Source organism: Podarcis gaigeae (assembly GCF_964106915.1).
Source record: "Podarcis gaigeae genome assembly, chromosome: 8".
In the NCBI taxonomy this organism is placed as follows: Eukaryota; Metazoa; Chordata; class Lepidosauria; order Squamata; family Lacertidae; genus Podarcis; species Podarcis gaigeae.
Window position 1 is genome coordinate 81,899,374 of NC_139684.1, and position 13,269 is coordinate 81,912,642.

The window sequence follows — 13,269 nt, forward strand, 5'->3', positions numbered from 1 at the left end:
CACAGGTGACTCGCCTCTCCTGGCCTGGAGGCGAGCACTCCTCTTGCGGGAACTTAGTTCCCTCCGCCCCTCTGCCCTGAGCCTCTGCAGCTCAGGAGAGGCTGGAGGGTTACCGGACCCAGAGGCAACCTCACCTTCCCCTGACGGGGCTGAGAGTGGAGCACCTGCAGGCAATGGGTCCTCCATCACCTCAGGAGCCAGAGCAGACTCAGCTGATGGCTGCACCTGAGGATCCAGCCCAGGTGAGGACATGCCTCAGCTGGTTCTGGAGGCGGGGAATCCTGTGCAGGCTGGGATCCCTCAGGTTCAGCCTCCGAGTCCGAATCCCAGGCCATCGCAGAAACCCTCTCCCTTTGAGTCACAGCCCTTTCTCAGGGCTGGCCTGGCAAATTAAGCAGGTGAAGCTTTCCCCCCTCACTTTAGGTCCTTGTCAGGAAAAGCTTCACCTGCCTGCTTTTCTGTGTGTTGAGGTTCTCTGAAAGGCAAAATAGCAGAGCTAGTAAAGAGAAGCAATGCTTAGGGGTTATAAATGGAGTTGCCGTAATTTCTGGCAGGCCTTTTGTGTTTCTAACAGCAGCACCCAAAACAGAACCCCACCCAAGGCTGGGATGCAACAGGTACAGCCTTCCTCACTGCCTCATCTCCATGCCAGGAGAATCCACGCTCACTGTATTTCCACTTGCTACCGCAGAACCTTTCATCGGGAATAAAAGTGGCAAGGCTAGCTGCAAAAATGAAGCGACGGCAGTTGTAAGGGAAGTCAGCAAACTTTCTTTTCTTTCCCAACACAAAAAGAAAAAAGGATGTTTCTGCCCTAAGTCTAAGCCCAAGAGCGAGAATTCATTCCCATTTTACAGAGGGGGAAACTGAGACGCCACGTCTCCCCCACAGGCCTTGGCAACGGAACGTGTCGCTGAATGGCCGCACTCTTCCCCACGCACTTGTCTGCCTTCTGGCTGCAACCCTGCAGGGGCTGTTTACGCCTCACAGCTGCACCGCATAAAAGTGTGCCGATGTGGTTTATGCAGCGAAGGCCTGGGGCTTTTTTTAGAAGCTGGTTTTTGGCTCCCGCCTCCCTGTCCGGACGCTCGGCTTGGATGGGCCCGGGGAAAGGTTTGCACGCCAACGTGGTGAAGAAATGGCAGGGGGATGGGTAATTAGGGTGGGAGGGATGGAAGGCACAACCTACAGTAAGCAGGGGAGGGAGGGATGTTGTGGCAATGGAGGTGAAGACAAGCTGGAACCCACACAGTTCGCATGGTGTTTTTGTACCATCGGCTACCCTGGGATAACCAGGTCTTTCAGCTGCTGATGGAAAACAGGCCTTCTTGGCAGCACCGGCTCTACCATGAGGCAAAAGGGGGCGGCTGCCTCAGGCTTCTGGTCTTGGGTGTCCTTAGGGGACGGCAAGCAGTTATTCAATTTAGTTTAACATATTTCAGCAGAGAAGGTCCAGGCATTGAAAGGTCTCGGCATTCCTGGATTTCACCAGCGTATGGTACTCTTTAGAGCCTCTGTGTCGCATACATTTAACACGCTCATAAAAGGTAAAGGTAAACGGACCCCGACCATTAGGTCCAGTTGTGGCCGACTCTTGAGCAAATGCACTCTGCACGTGGCTTGAGGTGCTGTGGCCATAGGCCTATTATAGCAACAACGACACAGAAGGTTCTCTTCACAAAGGAAAGACACACTCTTTTTAGGTTGTTGGCTATTCCCACACTGTCTATAAGTGGTTGTGAGCATGTGGCGACGGGGGGGGGGGGTAGGAAGGAACTCTGGACATGCACAGAGACACTCAGCCGGAAGCTTCCAAAAACAGCAGATTGGCAATTCCGGGGGCCTAAATTGTTTGTGGCACAGCGAGGGGCCTGTTTGCAGCTGCCCAAGGCCTGCGAACAGGAATCCCGGGCCTTTGTACTTTGCACAAAAAAGCCATTTCTGCTGGTGTCACTTCCTGCACCAGGATGGGGGGGGCGGTGGTTGTTGGGGGGGGATACGAAGCTGTGTCATTTCCTCTCCCCATGATACAGCTATTTCTCCTTTTTAGAATTTCTTTCCGGAAATATATATTTATCTGCCATCTGGGGGCCTTCCCCTCTTCACACCCCCGCCCCCATTTCTGACGGGTTTCCGGTTCCATGCTCTGTTTTTATCACACCAGGGAGCCACAAGCCAAACAGTCAAAGCGGCTTTTTCCTTGTGTCCCCTGCCCTCCAACACCCCCACCCCCCAAAATAAGAGCTATAAAGGAGAAAATAAACATTATGGTAGCAGAATTTGAGAGACACTTTGGCCACACTTCAAGGGTCGGGGTTTGCACCCTCACTGTTAACTTTCAAAACCTTTTTTGATGCTGACAGGCCTGTTCAGTTTGAATTTAGCCACTTCAGGGATTGTTTTGTACATTTTGTGCCTGTGTATGTTGTTGCAAGCTTGAGGGGCTTAGTCTTGATGATGCCCCATGGGCCCTGAAATACACTTGGAGTCAAGAATGGATTTCATGCTCTTTATTCAGCTCATAGTGGTGAGGAGGAATGGACGTTCCCCCAGAATGTCTGCTTTATATACATTATTTGGATTCACTTCCACCTGGAGCTGGATTGGGTGGCTCCTGTGGACCAATCATACTGCTGCATGGTTCTAGGACCAATCAGACTGCTGCATTTTGGATCCTATTCAACTCAGTACATAACAGGCCCCTTCCTTAGTTGCGATCCTGAGAGGCTGTTTCTCAAACGCAGGTCTCCAGCTGTTGTTAGACTACAACTCCCATCATCCCTGGCCACTGGCCCTTCTAGCTAAGGATTATGGGATTTGTAGTCCAACAAGAGCTAGATACCTACGTTTTGAGAAACACAACAGGAAACCTGTCAAACCACAGCAACATTTCATCCTAGGATGGAGAACAGTCGCATACTCTCCAATATCTCTCCGATGAAAATAGGGACGTCCTATTCCATAATAATAATAATAATAATAATAATAATAATAATAAATAATTGTATTATTTATACCTCACCCATCTGACTGGGTTGCCCCAGCCACTCTGGGCGGCTTACAACATATTTAAAGCACAATAAAACATTAAACATTTTAAAAAACAAAAAAACTTCCCTATCCAGGGCTGCCTTCAGATGACTTCTAAAGGTTGTACAGTTCCAATATCATCAGTTATTTGAAAAATTTAAATCTGACAAACAAAAGGGGTTCTCAACAGAAATTTCCCGATTTGAATCCGGTCTTGTAAATTCTAAAGGAAAAACTCATTCCAAAACTTATCGAGGAGGTAACAGGTAAGAGTGGCAATGGTGAGGAGGTCACAAGATTTTGGCCATTCAAGAACCATGGCCTATGGAAAAACTTATGGAAGATCAATTGGAAATTCACAAATGGTTATACGATTAGAGAGAACTTTCAAAAAATGTAACATTTCTCCGATGGAAAAAGGGACACCCAAAGGAAAAGCGGGACATTCCATGATCAAATCAGAAACCAGAAACTATGGGAACGGCAGATCTCTTTTTAACTTTTTTTTAAAAAAGTTTCAGTATTCATTGCACAGCAGCAGCCCCTGCAAACATTATTTTTTCCCCGCTGTAACAACTTGGATGTTCCTCAATTTATTTTTTTAAAAAATGCCTGTATGATATTAGCGCTCCCTGCTGCAGCATCACAGCGTGTGCTCATGTTGCCGCTGCAAGTTATTATGACCCTTGCAAGTCGCTTATTTGAAAAAAGAAAAAAAGTTTCCCATCTGTGGATTGGAATGCAAGCAGAGTAGAATGATTCATACATTCTGTGTATGATTTTCCTCTGTCAGTGCTCCCATCCACTTACGTCTGGCAGGGTCAAAGATGTGAAGCTCCCGTCTTAGCCTCTTCTTGGCTCCAGAGGAAGAAGGAACAACATGAGGCTATTTTGGGCCCAGAAATAATTGTTGATGTTGTTTATTTTTCTGGAAATATATATATACTGTTGCTTCACAACAGCTCACCATGCTGAGCGCCACTTTCACAATAGGTAAACTGCTGGACACCCCGATACACCCTCCCTTCTTCCAGATGTTGCTGAGAATATATCCCACTTCTAAGATCTCTGCCTACTGCTACCGGTCCCACAATCTGACCTGGAAACTCTCCTGGAGGGAGCGAAGGAACTAGACTCTTCACTGAATCTGCAATTGTTGCTTTAAAAAGCTATTTAGCCCAAGCCTTCCCCCTCATCCCAGACCACCGGTACAAACTGAAGCCAAACAAGGCATTTTAGAATATCATTTAAACAACCTTAAAATGTCAATGACTTCCATTCTTCTCTTTCCATGCCATAAATCCCTGTATATTTTATATAAACTAAACCATTCAGTATTCCATTATTACACCCATCAAAACTTATTTACACTGCTGAATTTATCTTAATGCTGCCCACGTTTTCAAATATACACAATTTCCCCTCATATACTCAATAAACATTTTCCAATCTTCTTTAAACTTATGTTCTTCTTGTTCTCTTATTCTATATGTTAGGTCCTCAAGCTGCCCATATTCCATCAGTTTAAGTTGGCATTCTTCTTTAGTTGGCACTTCACTGATTTTTGGGCTAGCAAAACACAGGCCGTAGTAGGGGCAAACATAAACAACCTTTTTTGACACCTGAGAATTTCTGTCTCGATTATTCCCAACGAAAAGGACTCTAGTTTTTTTTGGGGGGGGAGTACTTTTTAAACCTTTTTTTTCAATTCATTATGAATTATTTCCCAATACTCTTTTTACCCTTTTGCAGGTCCACCACATATGATAGAACATAAAAGTAAAGGTAAAGGGACCCCTGACCATTAGGTCCAGTCGTGACTGACTCTGGGGTTGCGGCGCTCATCTCGCTTTACTGGCCAAGGGAGCCGGCGTACAGCTTCTGGGTCATGTGGCCAGCATGACTAAGCCGCTTCTGGCGAACCAGAGCAGCGCACGGAAACACCGTTTACCTTCCCGCTGGAGCGGTACCTATTTATCTACTTGCACTTTGATGTGCTTTTGAACTGCTAGGTTGGCAGGAACAGGGACTGAGCAACGGGAGCTCACCCCATCGCAGGGATTCGAACTGCCGACCTTCTGATTGACAAGTCCTAGGCTCTGTGGTTTAACCCACAGCACCACCTGCATCCCATGATAGAACATACCCTCTGTCTAATTGCATCTCCAGCACTTATCTGATGCACACAAGCATACTTTCTTTTGCTCAGGAGCGTTCCCCGCAAAAACCTGCTCTTTAAAGTAGAATCGGAGCAAAGGACAACCGACCGAAAACCTAATTTGTCATTTGTTGCACTTCAGCTATAAATAGTAAGTTTTTGTGGGGGAAACTCTAGAGGGGAGTGGGAGGAGGAGTGTGGCAACTGTGCCTGGAAAGAGCAGGGCAAAAGATATGTGTGGATAAGCCCTAAGTCATCCCCCAGCAGTGGGCCAGAGAAGCGAATGAGAATCATAGAATCATAGAGTTAGAAGGGACCCCTGTGGTCATCTAGTCGAACCCCCTGCAATGCAGGAGTCTCAGCCAAAACATCCATGGCAGATGGCCATGCAACTTCCATCCAAGGCAGGAGAGTCCACACTGCCTGAGGGAGAGCCGTTCCACTTCCAAACAGCTCTTACAGTCAGAAAGTTTTTCCTGATGTTTAGTCGGAATCTCCTTTCTCGTAATTTGAAGCCATGGGTTCGAGTCCTACCCTCCAGAGCAGGAGAAAAGAACTTTGCTTCACCGTCCATGTGGCAGCCCTTGAGATATTTGATGATGGCTCTCCCATCTCCCCTCGTTCTCCTCTTTTCCAGGCTAAACATTCCCATCTCCTTCAACATAGCTGTCAACATTTCCCCTTTTTAAAGGGAAATTCCCTTATTCCAAAAAGGATTCCTCGCAAGAAAAGGGAAAAGTTGACAGCTATGTCCTACAAGAGTTCCGCATATGGCTTAGTTCCCAGACCCTTGACCATCTCCGTCGCCCTCCTCTGCCCACCTTCCAGCTTGTCAACACCCTTCTTAAACTGTGGCGCCCAGAACTGGACACAGTATTCAGGTGTGGGCATATGATTCTATGAGTCTATGAAAGGTGCCAACCCTAGGAATTTGATTTGAAGCAGGAAGAAGGAGTCGCCGAACAGCAGGAATGGCCACCTCTCCTTGCAGAACACAAGCCCAATTTAGCAGCGTAAATAGACTACGCCTTCTTGGCACCTGCTGCAGATGTACCTGTCGAGAAGGTCAGCAGGTAGAGGTGGCACCACGGCCTTGAACCTGCTCCCTCCGGGTGCCAGCCAGAGGCCCAGGGCTCCACTGGCAACGTGGTGATGCCACAGGCGGCAGCCTTGCAGAAATAGCCCCCGTTCCAGCTCCGCTGCCTCCTTGCCTCTTTGTTTATCACGAACCTCCCCAGAACCAAAAACTAAAAATAAAATAAAATTCAAAAGCTTCTGAATTCAGCCGGCTGCTCCTTGCAGCCAAGCTTCTGTTTACAGTTCAGATGCTTGAACCGAAATCCGGCCCTGGCAACGGAAGGAAACTCCCCTCATGTGTTTACAACGAGGGATATTGGCAAGAGCTGCAGGAGCCTGGGATTTTTCAGCCAGGAGGGGGGCACATTGCGCATGAATGAAGGCGAAAAGGCTCCGAGGCTTGGAGGCTTGCACACTTGAAACGCTGCGTCCAGTTTCTGGCTGCCGTACCTCTGAAAGGATATTGCAGAGCTGAAGAAAGAAGGCTCCGGAAAGGGCCGCCAAAACTATCGAGGGGATGGAGCAGCTCCCCTGCAAGTCAAGGCTGCAACATTTCACAGAATCACTTGTGGAGTTGGAAGGGACCACGAGGGTCATCTAGCCCAACCCTGTGCAATGCAGGAGTCATTTGCCCAATGTGGGACTCGAACCCACGACCCGAGATTAAGAGTCTTCTGCTCTGCCGACGGAGCTATCCAAATAATGTGCTCTCTAATTCTAAAACTTGGGTCCATGCAGTGACAGTGAGGGCTCAGCCACGCTGCCACTTGTCCCATGATTTCTAGGCACAGATCTGAGAGGTTTTCATTTCATCTCGCCTCCAAATCGGAATAATAATAATAATAATAATAATTTATACCTCGCACATCTGGCTGGGTTTCCCCAGCCACTCCGGGCAGCTTCCAGCAAAATATTAAAATACAATAATTCATCAAATGTTAAAAGCTTCCCTAAACAGGGCTGCCTTCAGATGTCTTCTAAAAGTCTGGTAGTTGTTCTTCTCTTTGACATCTGGTGGGAGGGCGTTCCACAGGGTGGGTGCCACTACCGAGAAGGCCCTCTGCCTAGTTCCATGTAACCTCACTTCTTGCAGGGAGGGAACCACCAGAAGGCCCTCGGCGCTGCACCTCAGTGTCCAGACTAAACGATGGGGGTGGAGATGCTCCTTCAGGTATACTGGGCCTTTGAGGCCATTTAGGGCTTTAAAGGTCAGCACCAACACTTTGAATTGTGCTCAGAAACGTACTGGGAGCCAATGTAGGTCTTTCTGGACTGGTGTTATGTGGACAAACGTCAACTCACAGAAAAAACGATTGCTGGTGGTTCTGATTCAGGAACCAGCAGCAAATTTTCCTGGGGAAAGAGTTGGGACAAAGCAAAAACCTCTTTGGCCTGCACCTAGAAAGCAGGGAACAAGCAGGAGTGTGGATGACCAAAATGCCGGGAGATTCAGGACAGACCCCCAAAAGCACTACTTCCTACAATGCATTGTTTGTCCCCACGAGATGCAGTGACTGCCAACTTCGAAAGGTATTTAGACAAATGAATGGACAAAGCTACTAGTGTGATGCTCCAAATACCAGCGGATGGGACTCACTAAAGGAGGGCTGCTGTGTTCAGGCTTCCCAAGAACACCTGTTTGTCCACAGGTGACCGGGTGAGCCTTTGGTCCGATGCAGAGGGACTCTTTGTACCTACTGCCCAGCTGCGGAAGGAGATTTCCTCTGAGCGTGTGCAGAGTGCATCCCTCATTCCTGCCATCACGAGCCCCATCCGATTCCCACCTATTAAGGAGGCTGGTAAGACTGAAAGCCTAGGATTTAACCAATTGTCTCTCCGCTCTTTGGACAGATTAGTGCAGATTCTCAGAGTTGCTTCCTTTGCCTTCTGAGAGCTGCGGTGTATGCCCTCCATCATGGATCTGATGAAAATAGGAACATCCTGACATACCCTTCCAACATTTCTCCAGTGAAAATAGGGACGTCCTAAGGAAAAGCAAGGGACGCGGGTGGCGCTGTGGGTTAAACCACAGAGCCTAGGGCTTGCTGATCAGAAGGTCAGTGGTTCGAATCCCCGTGACAGGGTGAGCTCCCGTACTTCTGTCTCAGCTCCTGCCCACCTAGCAGTTCGAAAGCATGTCAAAGTGCAAGTAGATAAATAGGTACCACTCCGGTGGGAAGGTAAACAGCGTTTCTGTGCACTGCTCTGGTTCGCCAGAAGCTGCTTAGTCATGCTAGCCACATGACCCGGAAGCTGTACGCCGGCTCCCTCGGCCAATAAAGCAACATGAGCACCGCAACCCCAGAGTTGGCCAAGACTGGACCTAATGGTCAGGGGTTCCTTTACCTTTGAAAAGGTAAAGGTACCCCTGCCCGTACGGGTCAGTCTTGCCAGACTCTAGGGTTGTGCGCTCATCTCACTCTATAGGCCGGGAGCCAGTGCTGTCCACAGACACTTCTGGGTCACGTGGCCAGCGTGACAAGCTGCATCTGGCGAGCCAGCGCAGCACACGGAACGCCGTTTATCTTCCCGCTGGTAAGATATTTATCTCCTTGCACCCGGAGGTGCTTTCGAACTGCTAGGTTGGCAGGCGCTGGGACCGAACGACGGGAGCGCACCCCGCCGCAGGGATTCGAACCGCCGACCATGCGATCGGCAAGTCCTAGGTGCTGAGGTTTTACCCACAGCGCCACCCACGTCCTACTCCTTTACCTTTACCTTTAAGGAAAAGCGGGACATTCTGGGATCAAGTCAAGAACCGTGACGGCTTCTGTAAATCTGGTAAATAGGATGGTGCTCTGAAAAGACTGCCTTCGGGACTGTGTCTTCGGTAGGAAATGTGCCTTTTCTGGCTTCTGCCTCGATGTCCCATCCCCGAGAGCATGGAAGGGGACAGGCTTGCTGGCTACCCCCTCTGACCCACTGACCCTATCGTTCCAGCTGACCTGTTGCAGGCCTGCTGAGCCCAGCTGCCTGACTAAGCCTGGAAGGGAGCAAGATCTGCATCCAGGCGTTTGCTGCTGGCAGCAGAGGGAAGGCAGTGAACTCTCCTTGCTCTGTCTGCTGAGCATCCTGTGCGGGGGCTGGTACCACAGAGCGCTTGGAAATTGCCTCCGCGAAGGCAAAAAGCCCTGGCTCCGGAGTCCGAGGAAAGGTCCGGGGAATCTGGCTCCGAACATCTCTGCTGCTCTCGGTGCCCAGCCAAACTCTGGCTGTGTGCACACCCAATATTTAAAGTGCATTTGCCCCCCACATGCCCCCCCAAAGAAGAATCCTGGGAACTGTAGTATCGAGGATGCTGGGAACCGTAGCTCGGTGGGGAGTAAACTGCCGTTCTCAGAATTCTTTGCATGGCGGAGGAGATGTGCTTTGAATTTAGAATGTGCTCTCTTGGGTGTATACAGGCAAGGAGGGGAGTTTCCTCTGCTCCAGATGATCCATAATCACCAGCTTTCATTTTTAAAAAAAGAAAGTTTCTGGCATTTGTAGAACATGAGATACGAGACGAAAATGCACAGGCAGTGTTCTTCCCCTATCTAGCCCCTATCCATCTCTTTTCTGTAAAGTCTCCCCCTCCATCGGTACCCCTTTTATTTTAACAAATGTCCATCACTCAGTCCTCCCCTTGGTCATTCTCCTTGACCACTTAGCTTTCTTTCTCTCTGGCTATCCACCTGCCGCAGTGGTCTGCAACCAGGTTAAAAGGTTTCTGGAGTTCCTGGGAAGCTGGTCAGGGGTTTCCTCGAGGAGATGGCGGGCAGGCAGACCTCCCTGAAAGTCTGCTTGCTGCTGGGTGCATTGCAGGACTTAATTCTCAGCTCACACATAGTCCTGACCAATAGTCAGCCCTGTGTAAGAACTGTTCGTATGCCTTCTGCAACTGGTGGAGATTTCTCTGTAGACAAGCTGACATGGAAAGTGTGTGATTTGGGTTGAACCACAGAGCCTAGGGCTTGCCAAACAGAAGGCCGGCGGTTCAAATCCCCGCGACAGGGTGAGATCTCATTGCTCAGTCCCTGCTCCAGCCAACCTAGCAGTTCGAAAGCACATCCAAGTGCAAGTAGATAAATAGGTACCACTCTGGCGGGAAGGTAAACGGCATTTCCGTGTGCTGCTCTGGTTCGCCAGAAGCGGCTTAGTCATGCTGGCCACATGACCCAGAAGCTGTACGCTGGCTCCCTCAGGCAGTAAAGCGAGATGAGCGCCGCAACCCCAGAGTCGGTCACAACTGGACCTAATGGTCAGGGGTCCCTTTAGCTTTACCTTTAATCCAATTGTCTGTCCATACACAATAATAGAATAGAATAAGATTCATCTATCCCAACCCCCGCAATGCAGGAATAAGCAGGTGGATCGATCCTGCAACCTTGACATTATCAGCACCACGCTCTAACCAACCAAGCCAAGCAGGCTTCATGTTCAAAGCGGTTCACATATATCATTTCGTTAAGGAGACAGTTCAGTCAGTAGAGCACGAGACACTTAATCCCAAGGTCGTGGGTTCGAGATGCATGTTGGGCAAAAAGATTCCTGCATCTTAGAGGGTTGGACTAGATGACCCTCATGGTCCCTTCCGACTGTACAATTCTATGGTTCTAAGTTAGATCGGCACTCCCACATTGTCCGACACTTGTGGAGCTCCAGTGTAGAGGCGGGACACCCATTCAGGGTCTTCAGAAGTTGAATGACCAAGTTATAAACAGCTGGTGCCGGCGCTTCTCACCAGAGCCAGCTGCATCCCACAACTGGCCCAGGGTTTCTGCTTTGTGTTGTTGTTGTAGTGTATAGTAACAAACAGGAAGCTTCCACAAGATCACCACGGAGCAGCTCCGGTCTCCATGGTCTCCTGCCAAGAACGTGACACTCGTAAATATTTACGCTGCGGCATCAGGGGAATGCAACCCCATCCATTGGGCTTGGAGCCACGGATCCTGGGAAGCTGTAAGCTGGGAATGGTGGGTGGGATGGAGAGGCAACCGTCCAAGATGCAGAAGCCTCTGGGTCCACCTGAGAAAAGCTTTGGTGGAATCTCTACAAATGCTAAGAACTGCTCTGCTGGATCAGGCAAAAGATCTGTCCCCCAAAATTCTGCTTTGATCCAGAGCCATCTCCACCTCCATCGTTCTGCCCAGACACTGAGGTCCAGCCTTCTGGTGGTTCCCTCACTGCAAGAAGCCAAGTTACAGGAAACCAGGCAGAGGGCCTTCTTGGTGGTGGCACCCGCCCTGTGGAACGCCCTCCCACCAGATGTCAAGAGAACAACAACTACCAGACTTTTAGAAGACATCTGAAGGCAGCCCTGTTTAGGGAAGCTTTTACTGTTTAATAGACTATTGTATTTTAATATTCTGTTGGAAGCCGCCCAGAGTGGCTGGGGAAGCCCAGCCAGATGGGCGGGGTATAAATAATAAATTATTATTATTATTATCATTATCATTATCTATCTGCCTCTGGGAACCTCGCAGGCAGGGCCCGAAAGGCAAAGCCTCCATTTCATTTGTCCTAATAACTGGTAAGAAAAGGGTCTACTGCCTCTGTATTATACAGTTTCGCACAGCTAAACAGCCTTAGAATTTGTCCAGTCCTCTTTGTTCAAAGGTGTCAAAGACAGTGGCTGTGTCTCTCTTGGGACAATGTTCTCTAAGACTGATAGACCCACAGAATTGTAGAGTTGGAGGGTACCACAAGGGTCATCTAGTCCAACCCCCTGCAATGCAGGAACCATTTGCTCGAACCCATGACCCTGAGATTAAGAGCCTCAGGCTCTACCAACTGAGCTATACTTGTGTGCATGCGAAGCACCTAGTTTCCCCCAAAGCTGCCGCTACTCTACTCCACATTCTGGGCTTTTTTTGGGGGGTGGGGGGCAATTGATCTCAATCCCCTCTCTTCCCCCTGACCCTAAAACCCCTTCTTAACTCTAAGATACCGGGAGGAACAGTCTAGCTGGTTAAAACTGGAAGGAAGGAGAAAAGAGCAGCTGGATTTTAGCTACAGCTGTAGGAAAGCAACGAACATTCCTCGCAGAACAAATCTTTGCAGTCTGGAGATCCAGGTGAGAAAAATCTTATTTAATATAACACTCAGAAATGACAGTGACATCCAATTTTCCCCCTCAAGCCCTGCAACAGCTGCCTCCCTCCCTCCACCCCCATGGCTAACTTGGCACGGAATGAGTGCATACATACCCTGCCCCCCAAAAAAACAAGAAATCCAGGAACCCCCTGAACATCCTCGTTCCTTGTTCAATCCTGAGGTGGTATCTGGGTAGCAGTTATGTGCGATTCTTGCTTTCCATGCTGTTTTGTGTCTGCAAACGTTTCAGGGCAGTCACACTGCGTCATTTTCCATCTGTCCATGTCCTGTAACTTCCTACTGAAATCTCGTAACTTTTTAAGACCCCTTATTTGTCCCGTTTCTGTTGCTCTAGAGATACCTAGCAGAACAGCTAATAAAAGTGGGAGGGTTTGTGGACGGCCCAGTCTAAATACACTATTATTGTTCCAAAGACATGTTGCAGAATACAGTGAACCACAGAAAAACAACAACACATGTCTGGAGGTGCCTGCAGACTGTGTCGCCCATTTCTGTGCCATCCCCCCTTCCTTTCAGCTGGTAAGCCAGCAGTTTGCTGAGGAGCGAAGTAGCCAAAAGACAGAGACCAGCAGCTAGAGGGAGAATTCACTCCCCATCGCCTGGCTATTCCTTGCCTGCTCCCACCTGTTGCAGATATCTCTGTGCAGAACACATGAGAAAGGAGACAGAGGTCAGTGTCACAGCTGAGCAGAGAAGAGGCCTACCAATCGGCAGCCAGCCAGCGGTCAGGCGGAGGGAGGCGGGGTTGACCGATGTGTGGGCGGGGCTCTCTGAGAGTGGGCGGAATTCCGCTCTGCCATCTTCCTGGGCATCCTTCAGGTGAGCCGGGCGTCGTCCGGCGACCATGGCATTGTCTGGAGGGCAGCAGTTCTGACCGACTGAAATCTTAACCCTGCGCCTTTTGACTC

The 13,269-nt window shown here is 49.3% G+C and overlaps 1 long non-coding RNA gene across 1 annotated transcript in view; it reads right to left on the reverse strand.

The window, feature by feature from the left end:
• The window catches only part of LOC310851866, a 151,084-nt gene that overhangs the window by 63,926 nt on the left and 73,889 nt on the right, over positions 1–13,269 (reverse strand). The gene's annotated exons all lie outside the window — the stretch shown is intronic.